The following is a 23,608-nucleotide window of genomic DNA, read 5'->3' as shown; positions in this document are numbered from 1 at the left end:
GTGAGGAGATGTGGGAGGGGAGGGATAAGGAGAGAGGAAGGAGGGAGAGGGAGGTATTAGTATTTGCATGTATGTGTGCATATGTACAAAGACTGTCCGCCTTATTCCTTGAGACAGGAACTAGCTGAACCTGGAGTTGATCATTTTTAGCCTATGCTGATGGCCAGCTAGCCCCAGGGGTTCATTCCCTCCCCTCTCCAATCTTCACCATTATTTTTTCCATGGGGTGAGATATGTTTATGTAACCTTTGGTTCAAACCAGATTTATGTTAAATTGAAACAGGAGTGCTTTAGAGTGTCCTAAAAATAGACTGGCAATTTCTTAAGTTCTTTTTAACTGCCCCTAAAATACATACTACATATATATATACACACATCATCCTAGACCTAGTGGGTGAGGGACGGGATGGATAAGGAAACCATAGGACCGAGTACTGCATGGTATAACGCACAGTGAGGCTGACACTACCAGGAGCTGCCAGTTGCTCCCCTCCACCGCTTCCCAGAGGAGGTTCATGCCCTGTCTAGGAAATAACAGAGTGAAGACGTGCTGGACATTCCTCTCCCTAAACATCCTTTTGTTTGACACCTTCCTACATGCCATCGATATGCTTTATTTCCAGCAATAAGCAAGGAGCACAGATTCACCTGGACCCAGGAAATCCCCATATCTAAGGCCAACTGTGACAAAACGACGAAGCACAAGGATCAAACCATCTCAGTCACCATCCCACAGATCCAGGGTAGAGAACCAATAGGAGGCCATGAGGGGATCTAAGGAAATAGGTTCAAATCCTACCTCTTACCATGACATAAAGGCATATTTCTTTTTCTCTGATGGTGATGGTGATGCCGCCGCCGCCGCCACTGACATTGGTGAGGTTTAAGACAGTACTTTCTAGGAGTTAGAAAATGATGAAAAATAATTGTTAGCCAATGCTGATGATATCATGATCTACATTAGAACTGATAAAGTGTGGGCACAATTAGAAAAAGACGGTTTACAGAAGGGAGCAAGCTCTCTTTGTCTGAGAACAGAAAGCGATTCTCCACTTCAGTCACTGAAGACACAGAAATGTAAAACAAAACAAAACAAAACAAAAAAAGCATGAACATGACAATGTGAGGATGAGGTTGGTACTGTAGACTGGATAGGGGCAGGTGGCTCTCAGGAGCGTACCTGGTCAGGAGGAATGCATCAATGTGCTCCAAGGCAGGAGTCCCAGGGATCTATTCTGAAGACAAACGCCATGCCCTTAACATCCTCGGTGCTCAGGAAGTATTTAACACACCTGAACTTTAATGGAGAGAGGAATCCTGACACGGGCTGACATTTCTGCTGAGTCAGCATTCCCCAGCAAACATGACCAGAGAGCCACAGAAAAATGGGAAGGAAGACCCAGGCCATTCTTCGAAAGACAACACCGCCTCACTTCCTCTCATTTTACCATAGCAAAATACCCCGCCACAATCGAATGAAAGACGTTTCCAGATGGCAGAAGCCATAAGCAAAAATTATACGATACACGTGAACAAAACCAAGGATGCCAACGAGCAGATGAGCGAGCGCATGCTGACATGCACAGGTATGATGGCTAGCAGTGATGTCATGAGTCCTGGCATGCACAGGTATGATGGTTAGCACTGATGTCATGAGTCCTGATATGTAGGTGTGATGGTTAGCACTAACATCTACTTGACAGGACTAGAATCACCTAGGAGAGGTTCTAGATGAAGTATCTGAGGTAAAAAGGCTACCTATCATTCCACGGGTCAGGATTTCAGCCTACATAAAGAGGAAGAGCTACCTGAGTACCGACCTTCATCACTCTCTGCTTCCTGACTGTGGTAGCATTGTGACCAGCCAGCCACTTTGCCTCGCTGCCAGGAAGCAATATACCTCAAACTGTGAGCCAAGATAAATCCTTCCACTTCTTTAAGCTCCTTTTTACAGGTATTTTTTGTCACAACAGCAAAGTCAGTAATACAACAGTCCTTAACTCTGAAGAAAACAGCCACCCATAGGCTTTCAGGTTCTGTAAAGCTGGGGTCCAGGCCAGTTCTATAGAAATGCAGAATGCCAGGCCACACCCACTCCAGTAAACCAAAGTTTGCCTGCTAACAATTCCCCAGACGCTTCTTATTAACTTTAAAGGCTCTCACTGAGTTCAGTCTTCTTTGCTTTTAAACATGTATCAATTTTCATGTTCCAGGAATTCCAAATTCAAAGAAAAGAACAGTAATAGGGATTTCTATTCACCATATGTTACAGCCAAATTAGAAAATGTCTGCACAGGAGACACAAACACCACATATTAAGAAACGAATTGGACATCGTTTAGAATTTGTCTGTTGTACTAACATTAAATGTAATCTTTTTTTTTTCATTTTAAGGTTTTATACCTTTGATTTCATTTACATTGTAATATAGTTTATAATTTTGATTACTTATATGAACACTGAAAATTAGCAAAAGTAATCAATAGTTTTACAATCTAACTTATGAGATTTATTCTACTTATTTATGTAGTTAGATAAAGAGATAAGTAGGTAGGTAGGTAGGTAGGTAGGTAGGTACACAGACTTGCTTGCGCAAGTCCTCATTGAGGCCAGAAAAGGATTAGATCCCTTGGAGCTGGAGTTTTTACATGTTACCTCCCTGATATGAGTGCAGGAATCCAAACTCCAAACCTTTGCTGCAGCAGTAAGCCCTCTTAATCACTAAGCCCCAAATTTGTGAGTATTAAAGGCTGGTATCGGGGCTAGAGAGATGGCTCAGCGGATAAGAGCAGTGATTGCTCTTCTGAAGGTCCTGAGGTCAAATCCCAGACCCATAATGAGATCTGATGCCCTCTTCTCGTGCACCTGAAGACAGCTACAGTGTACTTACATATAATAATAAATCTTAAAAACAAAGCTGGTATCAAGGGTTTTCCCTTTATGGCAAGCCTAGTGGGCAAATGAGCCGTCTGAAGGAGGAAGCAGAGGGGGGATTTAAAGCTAGGGTGACTTCAAAGCTACAGGAGACTGTGTCTCAAGGAATAAATTCATTTAAAAAACATTTTTTTTCTCCTCTTTTCCCCACCCTTCCCCTTCCCATCTACCCCCCCCCCCAATACAGTGTCTCCTCTATATAGTCTTGGCTGTCCTAAAACTCACTCTGTAAGTAGGCCAGGCTGCCCTTGAATTCAGAGATCCCTTTGCCTCCAAGTATTGAAATTAAAGGCATACAGCACCACTCATAGCTCTTCTTTTTACAGTTCTTTTATTTTGACTATATGAAAACGTACACAAAGTTTGCCATTGTAATCCCTTTTGGTCCACCAGCACAGTGGGATGACTTCATCACTAGCACCACCATCCAAGGCAGAACTCTTGGCCTTATAAAGTGGCACCCCTGAACACATCCAATATTAACACTGCATTCTCTCACCCCAACTCCTAGGTAGCCACCAACCTGTTTTTATATCTGTGCATTGGCCTGGTCTAGATTTTTTCCTAACTCGGATAGAAATCCCATGGCATTTGTCCTTTGCTGTACAGTTCATTTCACAGGGCACCATGCATATGACTTTTCTGCCTTTGTTAAGGCCAAATAACATTTCATTATGTGTACATACTACAATTAATTTATTCATTTATCCTTTTATAGTATTCAAGTTGTTCTTCCCTTGGTGACTTGTTTTCAAATTTATTTGTTCATTTACTTATTTGTTTGTTTGGTTTCAGTTTTCAGAACAAGGTTTCTCTGGCCGTCCTAGAACTACCTCTGTCGACCACAGTGGATTATTTACTGATTTTTGAGGAAGGGTCTAATGTAGCCCGGGCTGGTTTGGAACTCGCTATGGAGCTGAGGATGACCTTGACCCTCCGATCTTCCTGCTTCCATCTCCTGCAGGAAGGAACAACAGGGTCACGCCAGGACTCCTGCTCTGTGTGGTGCTGGGGCTTAAGTCCAGGGCACAATGCCTGCTATGAAAGGAAGCACTCACCCTCCACCAATGGAACAACATCTCTAGCTCACCTCAGCTCCTACCCCACAACTTTCTGAAAAGCTGTCTCACCAAGATGATGGGGATCTTTATTTTTATTTTGGAAACAAGTGCAAACAAGGAAACACAAGGCTAGACATGAACTAGCTACAGGAGCCAAGAAGACGGGGACAACTGTAAGTAAATACAATGGCACCTTCTAGCTAGACACCCCTCGTTTGTAAAAAATCCTCCACTTGCTACCTGATAGGAAAGAATAAAGGGAGGGGGTTCTATACATTAGTGAAGGCACCAAATTACAGCCCCCCCCCTTTGAAAGCAAACCAATTTTATTACTTTCAACCTATGGGAAGGTAACTTCCAAAGGAGCCCTTAGGCTCATATTTTAATGAACACAGGAGAACCATATATAATTACCATATCAAGTGCTACTATGGAAATGGAGACTTCTGAAGTACTTAAGGACCCTTAAAAACAGTTTATACTGAGGATTTTTAACACCCGGCCACCAGCTCCACCAGGACGATATTAGTTAGCTATTAATTTGCAGCTCTGGAGAAAGGCTTGCTGAGAGAAGAGCATATTTAGCCCAGCATTGGGGATTAACAGATTTCATTATATTCTAATTTACAATGAAATTCTACAGTCTGAACAAATTTATGAGGAAAACTAAATACCTCTGAGGGAAAGACAGAGCAGATTGTGGTAGGTGAGTTATGCGGGTACCGATAAACAGAAGTTTATTTGCATGCCCCAAAACTAGTAGGAGAAAGAAAAAAATTAATTTCCATGACCCAATACAAGCTTATGGGAAAGACAAAAGTCATAACATGACTAAATTAGTGTCAGAAGAAAGGGTGATCAAAGAGAAAGGCAACTACACAACAGAAGTATCAAACAAACAAACAAATAAAAGTCCCCGAAGCTCGACACTGTTCTGCACTGGAAGGCTGTCTACTCTTGCGTTCCAATGCTTAACTTCAAAGGTACAGTAAGAAAGAAATGTCCGCATCGATGACTCGAGGATGGTAGCACAGAGCCAAGCTACCTGTTCTCTTTAATTTGTTCTCCCTGAACATTTTTGAGCTGACAAGTGTTAAAATTCATCAAGGCCATTGCTTCCCACCTGGATTTGGCATCCTTCAGGGTGGGTGAAGAGTTTTTTCTGTCTCATGAATATTCTGCAGAGATGCAAACCAGTCAGCTGTGAGGATAAGCCTCCTGTATGTTGTAGGAATGTGGCCCTTCCACATCTCAAGAAGTCTGTCCTTAAGGCTGTAACAGCTCAAGTGGGAAGTTCACAAGTGTGTAAAACTCCTCTGATCCCATATTCTGTAGCTATGGATCTATGAGGAGCTATGAAGAGAGTAAGTACTTGGCTTTCAATAAGCTTGGTTCCAAGAGCCATCACAACTTCAGTATTATTTGATATTGGGGACTTTACTGTTTGAGGCTAGGGTCCAAGAAGAAAGAGTAATGTTTGGATATGGAGTATAGCGAGAGTAGGTGGCAAGGGAGAAAAGATGAAGGAGGAGCTAACAAATTGCTCTTTATTAGTTTTTAATTCCCCATTTCTCGTTATTAGAAGACAAAAATAATGTGTACAAATATTCTCAGAGACACTAATTAGTTTTTAGTGCCTACTGTTGTCTCACAGGATAGGAGTCACTTCTGAAAGTGGTCACCCACCCTCAGAGAGCTTATTCTCTATGGGGGATGAAACTGAGCACAGCCCTCCTGGTCCAAGCAGAAGGTACAACATCCTTACGACTGTCTCATTTGATGGGAAAAGGATTGGCTACCCCATAAATTCTAGATGCTTTTGCTTAGCAAACAAATGAATTAGGGGGAAACCCAGCCCTGACTAAAGGTATCTCTGTCTACTATTCCATCCCGCCCCACCCCCCACCCATGCTCTCTCACTTCACACTCTTTCCAGCTACTTTGCCACTCTTCCATTTTTTACCCCTGGGAGGGAAAAATGTTTAAAATGTTAAAAACAACAAACAAACCTCTAGCCCCCTTCGGCACACCAGTTTAGATATTACCTTCCTTTGAAGGTTTCTTCAAAGCCAGCTGCTATCCAAAGCTCTTCTGGGCTCTTTTGAGAACTGTGCTCAGAGTTCCCCATTCCACCCCACCAACCCCCACAATACACTGAGCCGTGGTACAGATTTCTATTCTGTCTCAGAGGGGAATCTTGTTTTGCACACTTGTGTCACAACACGTGATACAATACACTGTGCTCAATAAATCAATTTAAAGCCAGTCCCCGCCACCCCACCACTCCACCCCAAATTGCCACATGGCTCCTTTGCTCCGCGCTAGCAATGCCCTGCCACTTCCTTGGTTCATGACTTCCCTGAATCACCTCCTCAGCCTCAGAATCCTTCTCCCTGTCACCATCTGCATTTGAAATCTACTGCCAACGCTCTATGCCGTCCTAGCTGGGCACAAAGAGTCCAAGATGGTAGGGTCAGCAGACGGACGCTTTCCTAAATTATGGTTTTAAGAGTCTTTACATGGTAACTCCCATTAGTTAGCTTTCTTGTTTCTATAACAAAAATGACCAACAAAAGGTGCCTTAAGGACAGAGAGGTTTACCTTGGCTTACAGTTTAGGGAGGCAGCTGGTCACACTGCATCTGAAGTCATGTAAACAGTAAGCAGAAAGCAGGTTTAGATAATCAAGCCTCAAGCCCAGCTTCCAGCAGCCCACTTCCTCCAGTGAGACACCACCTACTAAGGGTTCTATTGCCTTCCCAGAGAGAGCTGGGCACCAGCTGGGGAGCAAGTGTTCAAACCCATGTGCATTCATTCGGAAGCATTTCACTTTCAAATCCCTCCAACTCCAGTTCAAAGAGAGCAGCAAGCCACTGGGCTTTCTACTGTCTTCATTTCTGACAGTAGATGTTCGGACAGTTCTAACAGTCAAGCCCATCTGTTCTTGCTGCTTAGCATCTCGTGTCCATTTCATGATGAGCGTCTACTTCTAGTGTGAATCACGCTGGAACTTTCAAGTAACCCCACAAGATGGTCTACTGAAGTCTTGAAGGGATAAATGAATTCTTACAGAGACATCATTCATTCATTTATCTTGCATATTGAGCTTCTTCCAAGGATGCTCATGGGGGTTGCGGGGGGGGGGGGGGAGGGGAAGCTGCCCACTGATGACTTGATCTCCACCTCCTTCCTCAAAGCAAGATCCCTAAAGCTGATGCAATTATGTGCCATCCTGATTTGGGACAGAGTGGGCGGCGGCAACTTGCATTTTTAGCTCTTAAGAGGAGCTCAAGGCCATATGTAGCCAAAGTGTAGAGATTATATACTAAATATAGACCAGGGAGAATCTATGTGGTATAATTGTGGATTTCTAAGTTTTGATCTCCAAGCCACAGGAACTTAGGGATCTATTCAGAGCAGTAGACTGCTTAGCAAATGCTTCATGCCCGCACTCCCACCCTAATCACTCCCTTTCCTTCAAATAGATTGGGTTCTAGCCCAGACAACTCTCAATTCTTATCCTTTCTCTCCATATTTCTCTATTAATGCTGTCTATCTGGCTATTTGTTCGTTTTCTCCCACAAACGCTGACTGCTTACGCCCTCAGATGAAGGCAGTCTCAGTGTTTGCCAAGTGCACAAAGATTTAGGTGTGACAATGTGGTGTCTACACACCTGGTGCCTGAGTTAGTTCTCAATAGCTATCAGTAATCGAGAACAAAGAAAACTGCAATGTGGCAGGTTTTCCTTTTTCTTTTTTGAGGGGCAGTTTCAGACGTTGAAAAATACAACTTGATGGGGGGAGGGGTTCTAACACCCATTGGGATCCCATTTGGCCTGGGCAGAAGGAAAAAGTGGTGTGTAAACTCCAGACACATCTGACAGAGAGCACTTAATGAGAAGGCCTAATACGGCATCCGGCCTTTGTTCAGTCTATAAGCATCTTTTAGGGAAAAAAAGAACCCAAGTACAAGGGGAGGAAGCGGCTGGACCGCTGATTTCTAATTAGCTCCCTCACATCACTGGAGGAAGAGGAAAACGGGTCTGGCTACTGTTTCCTTCGAGTTTGCGGCAGCTTTATCTGAGGGTGAGGCGTGAACACAGCCTCCCAAATGTTGTGGAGTGTACTTGGGTTCAAAAGTTCAGCAATATCTGGACAAAGGATAGCCCTCTCCCCGGGAAGGACAGTCTAGGGGCCGCAGATGGGACTGTGGGAATCGAATCCTGCTCCTCCCACACCCACCATCTGCAAAAGCTTGGGACTTTGCAAAGGCTCTGACCTTCAGGCCCAGAGTCTTTACTCAAACTGCACCTGTCCAGGATTAGGTTTCCTGCCACTGAATGATGGCTTCTTTCATTTAGTCTGCAAACAGCTGTCACATGATCAAGTGGGAGCCAGGCAGAGGGAGCCAGACAGCCCCTCGAAAAAAAAAAAAACAAAAAAAAAACGGCTGAGCAGGACATGGACTTGGGTGATTCATCTTCAAAAAACCTATTCCTGAAATGCTTTTGTGTGTTGATATCACTTCGTGTCTCAGCTCACAGATAATTACAGCCTGCCAGAGAGACACAGCTCTAACCTGGAAAAGAGACCGTCCCCATGACTCATTAGAGCGTCTAAGGATGAATGAGACTCATTGTCTCCCCCTTTTCCCTCTGACCCCCAGAGATTGCTAAATCTATGGTTTCTAACCTTGTGAAAATGAGGGGAAACTTGAAAAGGAATCCGGCAGCTCCCTGGAACCTGAGCCACTGGAACCTGAGCCAGGGCTGCACTGCTGAGATGAGCTGCACCTGCTGGCAGGACATTTTGCTAATTCAAGTGCTGTGCCTGTACCTTGTGAAAAACAACCTTGGACAGCCATTTCATCAGGGAGTGAAAGAGACTCCCAAAGACATTTCACTGAAGACAGGGCTTGAAGATGGCATGGTGGGGAGTCATATAACATTTGGGTTCAGATCTGGTGAGATTCAACAGTCCCACACATACAGGGAGATGCATTATTATGATCACTCACGAGCAAAGTGAAATATTACAGAAAAGGAGAAGGCCATTTATTCAAGCAAACTTTATAACAATAGAGAATCGTGACTTTCCTTTTAAAAGACAGTTCTGTATTCAACTGAAGGAGCTATAGCTATACACAAGTCTTCCCAATAGTTAATGGAAATAGTTATAAATATAAATACAGAACCAGTAGGGATGAAGGATTGTCTAACTGTCTCAAACCCCCAGACATCCAAACTCAATTCAGTGGTCAGAGAAATGCCAGGGAGCAGCTTCCCTTCTGAGAGCATCACTCCTAGGTACCCAGAATACCATGGGGTTTTTCCTATACACACCTAGGACATGTCACAAGTGTGTTCCTCCCACTCAGCACGCATCCGTGAATAAACATCCCAGATCAGCAAGGTGCAAAGGCAGACTGATTAAGATTTGACTGACAACACACAAAAGGCAGCCGAGTCAGACTAAAAAAAAAAATATGATTTAAGAAATCAATGTTAGGGGCTGGTGAGATGGCTCAGTGGTTAGGAGCACCGGCTGCTCTTCCAAAGGTCCTGAGTTCAAATCCCAGCAACCACATGGTGGCTCACAACCATCCGTGATGAGATCTGATGCCCTCTTCTGGAGTGTCTGAAGACAGCTACAGTGAACTTACATATAATAAATAAATAAATCTTAAAAAAAAAAAAAAGAAATCAATGTTAAAGGGCAAGGAGATGGCCCAGTTGGTAAAGTGTTATATGTGCCAACATGAAGATCTGAGTTTGGGTTCCCCAGCACCGTTATATAAAGCCAAGCCTGGAAGTATGCTACTGCTATAATCCCATTGTTGGGGAAGGAGAGACAAGAGGAGACCTGGTGCTTGGTGCCAGGAAGCACAGCCAAATCATGGGGTTCCAGGTATAGTGAGATACAGTGAAATAATAATGTGAAGACTAATAAAAACACCCATGTCTACATCATACCCCCCACACACTTGCACATACTCATATACAGAGGTACACATAAATGTGCACATATGCATAATACACCATGTGCGCTCGTGCACACATGCGTGCACACACACACGTTTTATAGAAGTACTTTCCATTACCCACCCCTTGTTTCAAGCCTTGCAAGTGCCAACCTTGGCTCTCAGCACACTCGGATGTGGCAAGGCTGACAGGAAGGAATTCCTATATTCTGCATTAGCACTTAGTGTCTGCAAATGTCAACTGTGGTGCCCAGGTGTTGCAAAGCGTCTGTCTTCCTCTTAAAGCAACAGGATGCGACAGACTGAATGCCTGTGGGTGATTACGGCAGTGTTCAAGTGAAGGCCAAAAGGACAGAGCACATGAGAAATATAATAATTTGTTCAAAATGTCCTAACTGAAGTGCCTCCTTTTAGATGACAAAATGGATTTCATACATTTCAGGGTTCTTTTTTTCCTTTTTTCTTTCTTTTCTTCTTCTTTTTTTTTAAAATAAGGGGTAGGGGGAGAAAACAGGCAGATCAGTTTATTTTCTGAGCACAGCATTAATGACAAGATGACATCACCAGCAGCCAATCAGAAAGCTCTCTGGTGTCTGGTGTTCTAACACCATTTCATATTTATGGATAAGCACCAGAAGGGTGTCAACCCAGAGCTGCGCTCCCCTCCCCTCCTCACTTCTAAATAAAGTTCCTGCTTTCATTCAGCAGCCAAACTGGAAAAGTTTTCTAAAGGGGGTGGAGGAGGGGAGGCTCATGGAGGTGCTTCCTCCCTCGCAGACCGTTTTTTTCTGAGAATGCTCAACAGTAAGGACAGGGTTGGGGAAATAGCTAGGACCTGTACCACTACTCCCTGCAAGGCTTGCCAAGGCCCTCCAGAGGGTCTGCACAGTCCTTCACCATGGAGCGCAGTCTAGGCTTCACTGGCAAAGCCCTAAACACTGAAAATAACAGACTTGTGCACAAAAGAAGGAATTGGGGAACGCCTTACACGAGAAATGGATGCTAGTGACCACTGGATTTTTTAAAGTTATTCTCTGGTTCCTACTACATTTCCTAACCCGCAATGTAGTTCAGAGAAGAAAAGTTGATCTAGTCCTAGTTAATCCCAAGTCAACCCCAGACTGACTTGAGCATTGTAACTCAGCCTACCATCCTACCAGATCTGGGAAGGTCAGGATTGCCCATGAACCCAAGGAACAGGTCAAGGCAACAAAACCTTCATATACAACAGTGGCTAGCCACTAACCTGGAGCCTTCTAGGAGATGTGGCAAGAACATTTCTATTCAGTCTCAAATCAACAATCAATGTCAACAGAAATGGAGAGTGCATTTCAAATTCTAGGAGGCAAGAGAAAGGAGTGTAGCATGGCATCTGTTTAACCGCCTGCTTAAAGACAATTCTCGTCCTTTTCTCACATTCCCCTGAACCCCACCTAGCGACGACTACTAATGCAGCTCTTCTTTTTTCCCACATCCCTGAGCAGTGATGTCACATCAGGGTCCCTGGATCAAGCTCAGAAGTTAGAATTATGACATGTAATAAAGACACTTGGCCATGCAGCGAAGGTGACAGGATTTGGCCTGCTGGCCCACAGCCAGGGGTAACCGAGCCTGATCTGGTGTTCTTTTCCTACAGGCTGAATGGTGCATAGGAGGAAAAAGATAATCATCTGCTCAAAGCAAATGCAACAACCCCAGGTTTCCAATGCTCTGCTACTGGCCAGTCTGCCCCATGCCCTCCACCCTCCAGCGCGATGCCAAAAGCATCCAAACGAAATGACAGTAGCCTGGCCCTTTTCATAATTAATTTGTTTCAAAGGTAAAATTGATAAATAGATTCAAAGCGGGAACAGACAAGGAGTAAGGCTCTTCGCTGTTTGTGAGCTCTAAATAATTCATTAAAATAATCTCAATTCTCTCATATCTGCTTGTGCAAACCAAAGCCTAAGGAACCCCTGCCACACTTTAGACACAAGCCAATATGCTGTGTCCCCTATAAAATCCAAAGGTTCTCCATATATGAAAGGGACAGTTGTGTGTGAAGCAAAGAAGAAAAGAATCCGAGCTGCAACCTCTAAATCCTTAGGTCATCAGGGACAAAAGTGGGGGAGAGCGGTTACTTTGTGTTTGTAAGACTATTCATTTTAACAAGGCACAGTGGGGGAAGGGATCCCCCTGCCCCCCCCCCTTGCTGCAAGCAATGGGGATTGTCACTTTTGAAAATTATAAAAATTCACATCAAAGACAAAATAAAAACTAAACATAAAAATCAACTGCACACGCAACAAAAAGGAACAAATTAAAATGCAGTATGCTGGAATCATAAATCCAAAAATAAATATGTAGACAAGAGCTTGGAAAAGCCAATCTTCCCAACGCGCTGTCCCAATGCAAACGGAACCTCTTCCAAAAGCTACCTATTAGAAGGCCTTGTTATTACTCCGCTAATCTCAGTGCTCCATGCTAGCTGGCAGAAAGGGAAACTAATTTGGATCATCCAAAAATCATTTACATTTGGTTTTAGTTGCATTATAGGGGGGGAAGGGGTAGGTTGGCTACACATTTCCCTCCCTAATTAAGTTGAGTTTAGAATATTTTTAAATTTTCTATTCGCTCAGCACAAGCCAACTAAGGACTTCAGACAGTGGTCGGCTGGCAAGGGGAAAAAGCCAGTCGTGGATTTGGTTTTTTAATTGTCATAGATAAGTGATCCACACACAGCTAACTACAGTGACAGAATTAGTCTTAGCTCAGGATGTAAGTGCGATAGGCATCCAATGACATCCAATACACGCAAGCGAAGGTGTGAGCAGATGTGGCCAAGGGTGATACAGCTAAGTGGGAGACCATGGTATGTCATAAAGACAGGGCTTTCTCATCAGCACCACCACCACCACCATCACCACCCCCTTTCTCAATGTCACAACCTCAAGTTCTGATCCTCACCATCTATCAAAGCAAGAGGCACTGTATTCCAATTCTGATTCTGGATATCATGTGCTTACTATAAAATCATAAGGATAAATGATGGATACATGATTGGATAAAGCAGATACAGGTGAACTGGGGCCAGACTCAGACTAAAGCACTAACAGATCCCACTGTCTGTTTCTGTGCTCAGAAGATGCTCGCTTTGCTGTTCCAGTCCTCCTGAGCAGTTGGTCTTTAAGTACATAGTGTTTTACTACTCTTAGATCTCATGTAACCTTTGTCTTTTCACTCAAACCATCTCTCCCCGCCCCCACCTTTGTTTTGTTTTTATTTTTTATTTATTTATCAGTACAAGTAGGTTTTTGCCATGTATATTAGTGAGCACATACATGTCCGATGCCCTTGGCCATCAAGAGAAGGCACAGAATACCGGGAACTGGAGTCACATACAGATAGTTGTGAACCGCCACCTGGGAACAGAACTCAAGAGACTCTCCAAGAATGACAGGTGCTCTTAATCTCTGGGCCATCTCTCCAGCGCTTGTTTGTTTTTGAGACAGGATCTCATATAGCCCAGGCTAGCCTTGAATTCACAGTATACAGGAGAAGGATACTGAACGCCTAACCTTCCTGACTCTACCTCCCAAGTCCTATGATTACAAGGACATACCATCATGGCCAGCTTAATTTTCTTGCTGCTATGTGACCTCATGTGAGAAAGGCTGTGTGATCCTGTGTGAGAAATGCATAAAGGCCATTCTGAAATTCATGAGAAATATGTAAAGAAATTTAGGATATATTAGGTGGACATGAAGGGACTTCTCCATGAAACCACCATCATTACAATTATAGATCTCTTCCAGTGCCCCAACTCCAAGTTTATGGATTTCCTGTAGCCACCACCATTAGGAAACTAATTTAGTTTGAGACAAGCCAATACATATAGTCATATGTATGTTATCTTTGTTATTCATTTTAATACATACAAGAAAATTAGTTAACACTTTAGAAGAAAATGAAATTTACAATAAATACTTTTGGATACCTAGCAATTATATGGCAGGTGAGAATATGAGAAATGCACATTTGAACTCGACTTGTCCTCCTATAGGCAGCAGATCACATGACAGTCATCACTACATAGAAAAGTTAAGCTAAAGGTTTAACTTCTAAGGACCGAATAAAACCAATGTTAGAGAATGGGGGTAGGGGAGCACTAACTCATCTCCTGTTTCTGAGCCACTTCCCTAGTTTGCCAAGAGGCCACTCCATCATTGTCCCTCAAACAAACAATGGGGCTGCATCCATTTGCAAAGAGAATGAGGTTCACCCAGCATCCAACATCCTGTCCCCCCAAACAGGAAGTGAGTCACAGAGCAGAGGAAGTACCCTATCATTTTCAAAGGAAAAAGACACAGACTTCAGAGTTGACTCTTTATTCTGAAACAATACAACTCCTACACTAAAGCCATCTTTTGTGTTTATAATGACCCATATCATTGTTATAAACATTTAATCTAAACGCTTTTCCTGTCCTGCAATTGGATTTGATTTTCAGGTAAACAGGGTATTGTAATGGGAGCAGCTGATTCCTAGTAACATTTTCTCTGTTACATTTCCAGTTAACAGTCTGTATCAGCTGGCTATCAATGTTGCAAAGATTAAAGGAAGGTGTGGTTATATCAACTTAATGAGCCATGCTTTTCACACACAGAGAGGAAAAGCAAAGGAGTGACCAGAATGTCATTCATCCTTGAAAAAGAAGATCCTGTTGTTTGCAACAATGTAGATGAACTCCATCATACTGTATTATGTGGATGAACCAGACAAAGGAAATAGCTACTAGATCCAATTTTTATAAGGACTCAGAAGTAGTCCTTATAAAAATATAGCAGACAAGATCAGGAAGCAGAACCTAAATTTCAGAATCATGCTAGGAAGGAGATAGGGAGGAGTTAAGACAAAGGGTACAAGATTTGGCTCCTTATATGAAATGCAGAGATGCTAAAACAAAACAAACAATAAAATCTGGAAAACTAGGGCCTGCAGTTAATATTCTAGTGCTGCAAGAAGGTAGAGCTCATGCTAAATACCTGCACTGCAAAAGAAACAGATTTCCGTGAAAACAAAAAAATAAAAGACATTTCAGAAATAACTTTAGAAGTGATGGATAAAATTAGTCTCTTGATCACTAACATGAGTTCACAAGTCTTCGGTCATCGCCACCCATTCAAGGACAAAGCAGACACTCGTGCTAAGATCACTAGACAACAATCAATGGAGTCATCAAATTATATTAATTATTATTATTATTAATTACCATACTTAAGTGCAATTTTATACGTCAACCATAGCTTAATAAAATGGCAAAAAATGAGTAAACAAAAGGTCTATGTGAGCACAGTGAAGGGAAACTGAATGTTTCTTTTCTGTTTTGTTTTTTAATTTTTTTAAATCATTTTACATCCCAATCATAGCCCCCATCCTTCCCCTCTTCCCAATCCCACCCTTACAAAACCCTCCCACCACTGACCCTTCCCCTTCTCTTCAGAGAAAAGGAGCCCTCCAGGGGGACCACCTCACCCAGGAGCATCTAGTCTATGCACATCCTCTTCCACTGGGCCCAACCAGGCAGTCTAAGTAGAGGGAAAGGGATCCAATGTCAGGGAACAGAGACACAGACAGCCCACGCTCCACTTGTTAGGGAACCCACATGCAGACCAAACTGCATTTTTGCTACAAATATGTCCAGGGATCTTTTTTATTTTATTTGTTTTTCCATGTGTAGTCCCGGAGACTCTATTGTAATGTTCCTTTAGGTCGCAAATTTCAATGGCATAACTTCTCGTTTCTCTGTTTAGGATCTTCAGAACATGCTTATTTCACTGCAGAAAGTTTGGAAAGCTAGGATATGAATTGTATACAAAACAAACAAATAGAAAATGCAAAAAACAAAAACCAAGGAGCTGGGTGTGGCTCAGATGCTAGCGAGTACACATGGTAGAGTGGATCTGCCTACCATGCACAAAGCCGTGGGTTCTATCTCCAGCACCACACAAATCAGGCCTGCTAGTATGTGCCTGCAATCCCATCACTCTGTTCAAAGTCTGGGCTAAGCAGAAGGCTCAGTGGGAAAAATGCTTGCTGTACAAGCTTGCGGACTCAAGTTCAAGTCCCCAGAATGCAAGTTCAGCTGAGAGAGGTAGCCTGCATCTCTAATCTGGATGCTCATGAAGCGGGACAGACCTACAGGCAGGAGAATCCCTAAAAGTTCATGGGTCAGACAGCCTGGAATACACAGCAGCTAGCATTAGCAAAAGGATCTGGCTTCAAACAAGGTAGAAGGGAAGAATCAGCAGCAAGATTCTCCTCTGACTTCTACATATATGCTGTGACATTCAAGGAACCACACTCAGACAGGAGCACATACAGGCACACACCCATACATAAGAAATTCAAAGTCATTCTTGGTTAAACAGGGAGTTCAAGATCAGCCTGAGCTATAGGATAAATGAGCGAATGAATTTAAAAAAAAAAAGGAGAGATAGACAGATAGATAGACAGACAGACAGATAAAAACTTTCTTACCCAGGCATATAATCTTGACAATCACCCACTTCAAGAATTGAAGCCAGGCAGTGGCGCATGCCTTTAATGCCAGCACTTGGGAGGCAGGGGCAGGCAGATTTCTGAGTTTGAGGCCAGCCTGGTTTACAGAGTGAGTAGGATAGCTGGGGCTACACAGAGAAACCTTGTCTCGAAAACCAACAAAACAAAACAAAAACCAAACCTGCTCTGTATAGAACATGATGTCAATGCTTAAAATTATCTACTGTATCGTGAGGGAGGAGGGGAAGTAGTGCATACCACACTCCTCTGCAAACTGTCACATAGAAAATGAGCAGTGGAGCCCGCAGTGGTAGTGCGGGCCTTTAATTCCAGTACTTGAGAGATAGAAGCAGGTAGATTTCTGAGTTCAAGACCAGACTCATCTACAGAGTGAGTTCCAGGAAAGAAAGAAAACTAAGGAAGGAGGGAGGGAGGGAAGGAGGGGAAAAATAGCAGCTCAATGTGTACAATAATAGTTTTTTTGATCATTTGCCTATCCTAGTAGTGTGAACATTCAGAGACATGTTCATAGACAAATTGAAAAGAGTTAGACTTAGATCAGCAATGCCTTGCTCATCCCTGTCATGGTTTGGACCATAAATGTCTCCCATTGCTTGTGTGCTGAAGACTCAGTAACTGGATGATAGCCCTATAGGCTATACAGGAAATGTTGGTTAGGAAAAGATGCTGTTGAGGGTCATTGGGAGAATACTCCCAATGTACTTTGCTCTGGCCTTTTTCATTTCTTATTCTCTTCTGCTTCTTCCTTCCCTTTTCCTTCTCCATGTTCTCTCTCCCCAGCTCCTTCCCTGTTTCCTTGCCGCCAGAGGCATCAACATGAAGCCACAACTGGAGAGCTCCCTACCGTAACTGTTTCACGCAAAAAATTGATGAAAATATTGCTAAAAAATATCTTTAAGCTGTATGTTCTAACGTCCATATGGGGGCAGGGAGAAGCAAATTTAGTTCTCAAACTTGAGTCCCTGTCTAAAATATCCGATTATGTTTATGAAAACACCAAGGACTCCGAGCCAGTGAGATGAAGCGGTAGGTACAGTGTTGGCAAGCCTGATAACCCGAGTTCAATCCCCAGGGCCCACAGGTAGAAGGAGAAAACCCTACTCTTACAAGTCAGCCTCTCATCTTCACACATGTTATGTGAATGCCTACACACATGAAAAGCAAATAAAAAAAACAATAAGTTAAAATAATCCCACCATGATGTTTGTCTTGCTATGGGTCCAAAGCAATGGGGGCCAGAGACTTCAGAGGAAAACCGTGAGCCAACAAAAATTTTTACTCCTTATAACCTGATTATTTCAAATACTTTGTCACAGCCATGGAAAGCTAACACATGCCTTGAATACTTTTGATGAACTTCTTGAAATCAGGATTGCATTTTTGAATGCTAAAGAAAAATCCAGATTAAAAACAGATTGATACCAGTCAATGGCATGTTCAGGCCCCCTTCACAAGCCTGAACTATATGCCTTGATCAACCCAGCTGAAGGAACCCGGTGAGTGCAAACACAGAGAGCCACTGGCAGCTGGATAGACCCCGAGGCCTGGAACCTGAAGGATACCTACTAATCCATGCATTCTTAGACATTCTGTGGCCTGGACAGGGTAACTTGGTATGTTATTAGTTTGCTGTTAAGGTATCTGAAACCAGATTATAAACATACACACTGCACACATACATGTTTACATAGACATGTAAATAGCATAATTTGGCATTCCTTATCCCAAGTGACAAGAACCAGAAGTCTTCCTGATTTTGGAATGGCTAAATACATGTAATAATAATACCTTGAGGAGAGGACCAATATTCAAACACTAAGTCCATTTATTTTTCATAGACATTTTACACGTGTAGCCTACAGACCATTTTATATGATATATTTAATAATGTTGTGCCTGAAACAAAGATTCGTGGCATGGAATTTTCTACTCTTGGCCTCAGACTGATGTTGAACCTGTTTAGAGTTTGAGGCATTCCAAGTCTTAGAGTTACAGGTTAGCAATCTGGCCTGTATGTGTCAAGTCAGTATTTGGGTCTCTCAAACTCAGATACTGTAAAGTATGAATATTCAGGATGAACTAGCCACTTATAACTAAGAGGTTCTTTATGGGGAATTTACTGAGCCTGGGTCATGTGCAACTGTAAGATGAGAGTAAGCTTCACTGGCAACTTGATTCAATTTAAGGTCCCCATGGAAACACACTTCTGGATGTGTCTATATCGGCAGTTCATGAAAGGTTTATCCGAACAAGGAGGACTCACCCTGAATTGGAACAGCAGCATCCCATGGGCTCAGATTCTGCCTGAGGAAAAGAGGGGCAGTTGAGCCCCAGTATTTATCAACCTTTGCCCATGTGACCCACTACCTCATGTTCCATGTCCCCGCAACCTTTCCCTGCATGATGGAATTTATTCTCAAACTTCAAACCAAGTCACTTTGGTCAGGTGTTTTGACATAGCAACACCCAGTGTAACTAATACAAGCGAAGAAGAAAGGAAAAGAGATAATACACACAGAAGAGGTAGTAAAGATTATCATTAAAGTGTGAAGAGTCTTGTACAAGATAAAGAGAAGAAAACGGAAGGTGTATCCTTGGACAACATGGAAAAGAAGGGCTAAGTGACGTGGTCCTCACACTGCAGCCTGCTTTCCATTTGTTGGGGAATAAGTAATTTTGGTGACTTAGGATGGGGGGCTCAGAAAGCCAGAGCCACAGGTACATCTGTTCATGCACCATGCTGTTTCTATTTCAGGCCATAGATTCTGTGCTCAACTCTAACAGAATCCTGCATTTGCTCCCTACTAGTGGTGATGGAGGCCAGAGCCAAAGCACAGGGAAGTATCCGTAGGTTTCATCATCATTACAGCAAGGACAAAAAGTAGCTTTGGTATCTGCTCTCCCTGCCAGTGGTCCTTCAGGACCAACTTCCTATGTGAATAAAATCACAATGTTAAGGAAGGATGGAGCCTGCTGTTGGGCAGAACCACTGCAATCTCCTCCAGGTACGTGGGAAGGAAAAGACTTGTTTGTCTTTCTCAAATCTGCAAATTTCTATTACATTTATTATCACGAGTGCCAAAAATATCCATTTACCCACAAGTTACTCAGGCAGACAAGCTTTGAAAAGTATTCTAACTTTGGGAAGAGAATATTTTCTCACGTTTAAACAGACACCCTTGGAAATTAAATGTCACTCACATTCCTCCTCCTCTCACCACCACTACCCCCCTTCCAAACTCCTGGATTGGTTTCTATTACAGCAAAAGAATCCTGTAGTATTAAGTAAACCAAGCAGCTTGATTCTGTTCAACAATAATCACTAGCTTTGCTTCTTTATTAGTGGTTTTATAGAGAAACTACTTTTTGTAATGAAAAAGTTTGCTTCGGGCTCGATTCTCCCATACCAAGCTTCAGTTTGCGGTGAAACTCAGCAGTCTCGTTATGAACCCTTGAATGTTGGGAATCAGGTGACGGAAAGGCTGACACATTAGCCACAGCTGGCACTGAAAAAAAAAATCTTTCAAATATGTTCAACCCTCCCCTATGAAGTCAATCCCCAGAGCCTAGAATTTTGTGATTTTTTTTTTCAACCATAAAAGCAAAACTCACCAGCAGTGAAAACCACGGTACCAGCTGAAAAGGTTGACCTCGGTCTAAAGGCATTCAGTGTTGACTAAGAAATGCATGCTTACAAGAACTTCCTGGGTTGGTTACTGGATGATCTGAGAAAGGAAAGAAATACAAGGAGTTCACATAAGGCAAAAGCTTCACTTGACAGTAGAGAGAAAGAGGGTACAAAGAGAGAAGCTACGGCGTCTGGCAGGTAGAGGTCAATGGCTGGACAGAGACAGTCTGTTTGTGTTGAAGTCTATTATATTATCCCTAAGTTCACTCCCTAAGTTCACACTGAAGGAATGAAAGGGAAGTCTATGCTGGAGCAACAACTACGAGATAACAGTAAACTCTGACTAAAGATACCCAGCCCCTGGCAAGACAAAGCAAAGGCAAGCAAAGAAGCGACTCATGTGCTGTCTTCATGGCCAATAGAGTTCATCGATGCAATGTCTATAAACTGCCAGACTTTGTAGACTGATGCCTGTTTCCATTTCCAGTGCCTTTGCTAGTCCCCAAGCCATGTCACTGTTAAGTCTCTTTCAGGTGCACTGCTAGTCCCGAGGCTGGAGAAACAGCAGAGATGATGCACACTATATTTGAGCTGGCTTACAGTTTCCTATGCCCAATTAAGCTTATTCAGCAAAGACAGGTAAACCACTTTCTCTTTATGTGAATTCCCCAAGGCAACCTGTCTTTAGCAAAACCTAAAGTGGGTCCTCAGGAGTTTGAGAGTAAAATTGCTTAGAAACAGGGTTTTTAAAAAATCCCAAGCACACACATGCACAGATAATGGCCTACATACATATAGGTATACACACACACACATACCATATATAGATAGATCCTTATTCATATTGTAACACATAGTATATATACACACATACATATACACCTTAATGAAAAGTTTTTATTCTACCTCATACATACAAATACCATCATAATGCCTTTGAAGTCATACTCTTCAACTATAGACACACATCCTGACAATAGTTGACATGGTTTTTATGTTTTATGGTGATGTAAAAGTGATTTATCAAAATTCAAAAGAAAAGCTACTTCTAAGCTTTCAGTATCTTTTCCTGAGCTAGTATTGTTAGGGAGTCCAATCTTTTCTTGTGCTCCTGGGAAGAAGCAATTGAGGCCTGGGTCCCAGTAGACTGAGCAGTCATAAAGTGATATAACGAGCACTCAGAAGTGTGTCTAGCCATGATATTCCACGGATTTGACACACTGATCTGTTGAGGGGGTGGGTAACCTACAAAATAAATACCTAAGTCTTCCACAAGAAATTGAGTAGTTTCCAAGCTAAAACCAGAACTAACACTTATAGCAATGCTCTCCAAACCAGCTACGGTGGCAGTGCCTATAATCCCAGCACTAGGAAAAAAATAAAGCAGGAGGGCCGAAAGTATGAGGCCAACCTGCTCTACATAGAAACTTCAGGTCAGTCTGAACTACCATAAGGAAAAAAAAAATCAATATATTGATCAACTAACTCACCTTAATACTTCTACAGTTCTACTCACTGGTAAACAATCAAGGTCCACTCAATATCTAATTTCTTCACTAAGTTTACTTCTTGTGCCTACTATAGCACTTGGCAAAAAAGGACATTGGCCCATCCATGTCTATTGCTACACTAATCAGCCATGAGGAAAAGCAAAATTACGATTTTTTTTTAAAGGAGAACAGACAGAACTAGAGATTATTATGTTAAACCCAATAAGCCAGACTGAGAAACACAGATATCACATAAACAAATATTTCCCATGCAAGCCTAGATTTACTTTTTTGTTTTTAAAGATGTATGTATGTATGTATGTATGTATGTATGTATGTATGTATGTATGTGAATACAGTGTCTCTCTCTTCAGACACACCAGAAGAGGGCACTGGATCCTCATTATAGATGGTTGTGATCCACCATGTGGTTGCTGGGAATTGAACTCAGGACCTCTGGAAGGGTAGTCAGTGAGTACTCTTAACCACTGAGCCATCTCTCCAGCCTCTAGATTTTCTTTTTAAAGTTAACTTCCCATTTTGGACAAGCAGGAAGAAGTATAATAAAAGGTAATGGTTGCCAGCCAGTGGAGGTGCACGCCTTTAATTCCAGCACCTAGGAGTCAGAGGCAGGTGGATCTCTGGGTTCCAGGTCAGCATGGTCTACAAGAGTAAATTTACAAAGTGAGTTTCAGAACAGCCCGGGCTGTTCTGAAAAAAACACAGAGAAAACCTGTCTCAAAACTCAAAAACCACCACAAAAAAGGAAGGGAGGGATGGAGGGAGGGAGAAAAAACAATGAAAAAAAGGAAGGAAGGAAAGGTAATGGTGGGTGAATATAATCAAAGCACATCATATAGATGTATAAATACTACATAATGAATCTATTTTATTTTATAATAAATACCTGTTAATAAAAGTCATGGAGCCGAGTGTGGTGGCGCACGCCTTTAATCCCAGCACTCAGGAGGCAGAGGCAGGTAGATTTCTGAGTTCGAGGCCAGCCTGGTCTACAGAGTGAGTTCCAGAACCCTGTCTCAGAAAACCAACCAACCAAACAAACAAATAAAAAGTCATGGAGACTGGGGATATAGCTCAGCAACAGAGCACCTTCCTAGTATACACAAAGCAATACACTCAAACACTAATGCTGGAAAAGAAAAAAGAAAAACTCACAGGGAAAAAAGAGTGGGTGTATAATGAATACATATGAAACTCACATAGGAATCACTTCTATGGGAAAAGAAAAAAAGTAAACAAAACCCCCAAAAATCCAAAGAACTACTATCCATCTGTGACTAGGACACACCCCAGTCCTGCCACGTACTCTTCTTCTTATACACTGACTTCCTTCTGAAGTCTTGTAAACACTGATACCCTCTGTAATTGATTTTAAAAAAGTGCTGCTTCCTCTGTGTACAAGCCTTCCCTGGAGGGCCACCAGAGTCCCGCTGGGCTCACCTCGCTAAGTTACTTTAGTCTCACATGCAAGGTTGGTGGGAACATTACCTTGCAGTGACTAAGTACTGTCCAGTTCCCCTGGTTTTGGAAGCTAGGCTAACAGCAGCTATCAGGGAAGCTCAATGCCCATGGGTGAGTATTTAATAAATTCTGTCTCCATACATCTTGTCCTACTGATGGTAAAGAAGGCCAAAGAGGTCTAATGAGGAGTGCTGGTGTGTTCTCACGATTCCATGGGTCAGATACCACCATCTTTCCCAGTCCTCATTAAGCAATGCAACTGTGTTCTCTCCTCTGTTCCCTAAACATGACATTAGCTGTTGGGGAGCTGCGAGAGGCCTGTGTAGAGTCAGGCCACTTCCTGTGAGAGAGTAGCCTCACACTACCATCAGGTAAGGACCAACACTGCAGGGGGACACTATCCTGACTGTGGGAAAAGAACTGTGTACACAAAGCTATTCAACCACAGGGCTGGAAGAGACTCAAAACAAGCC

The 23,608-nt window shown here is 42.7% G+C and overlaps 1 pseudogene across 1 annotated transcript in view; it reads right to left on the bottom strand.

Moving 5' to 3' along the window:
• Positions 1–805: 805 nt before the first annotated feature.
• Positions 806–23,608, bottom strand: part of LOC110308020 (uncharacterized) — a 173,916-nt pseudogene continuing 151,113 nt past the window's right edge. The window contains exons 4-5 of the transcript XR_015045353.1: positions 20,148–20,260; positions 806–898 (exon numbers count right to left, since the gene is read on the bottom strand). The product of XR_015045353.1 is annotated as an uncharacterized LOC110308020 (transcript). The remainder of the gene's footprint in view (positions 899–20,147; positions 20,261–23,608) is intronic.

Source organism: Mus caroli, unplaced genomic scaffold, assembly GCF_978045245.1.
Source record: "Mus caroli unplaced genomic scaffold, Mus_caroli_1 scaffold_15, whole genome shotgun sequence".
Taxonomy (NCBI): domain Eukaryota; kingdom Metazoa; phylum Chordata; class Mammalia; order Rodentia; family Muridae; genus Mus; species Mus caroli.
Note: the sequence above shows the minus strand (reverse complement) of the source record. Positions and strands in the feature narration are given on the sequence as shown.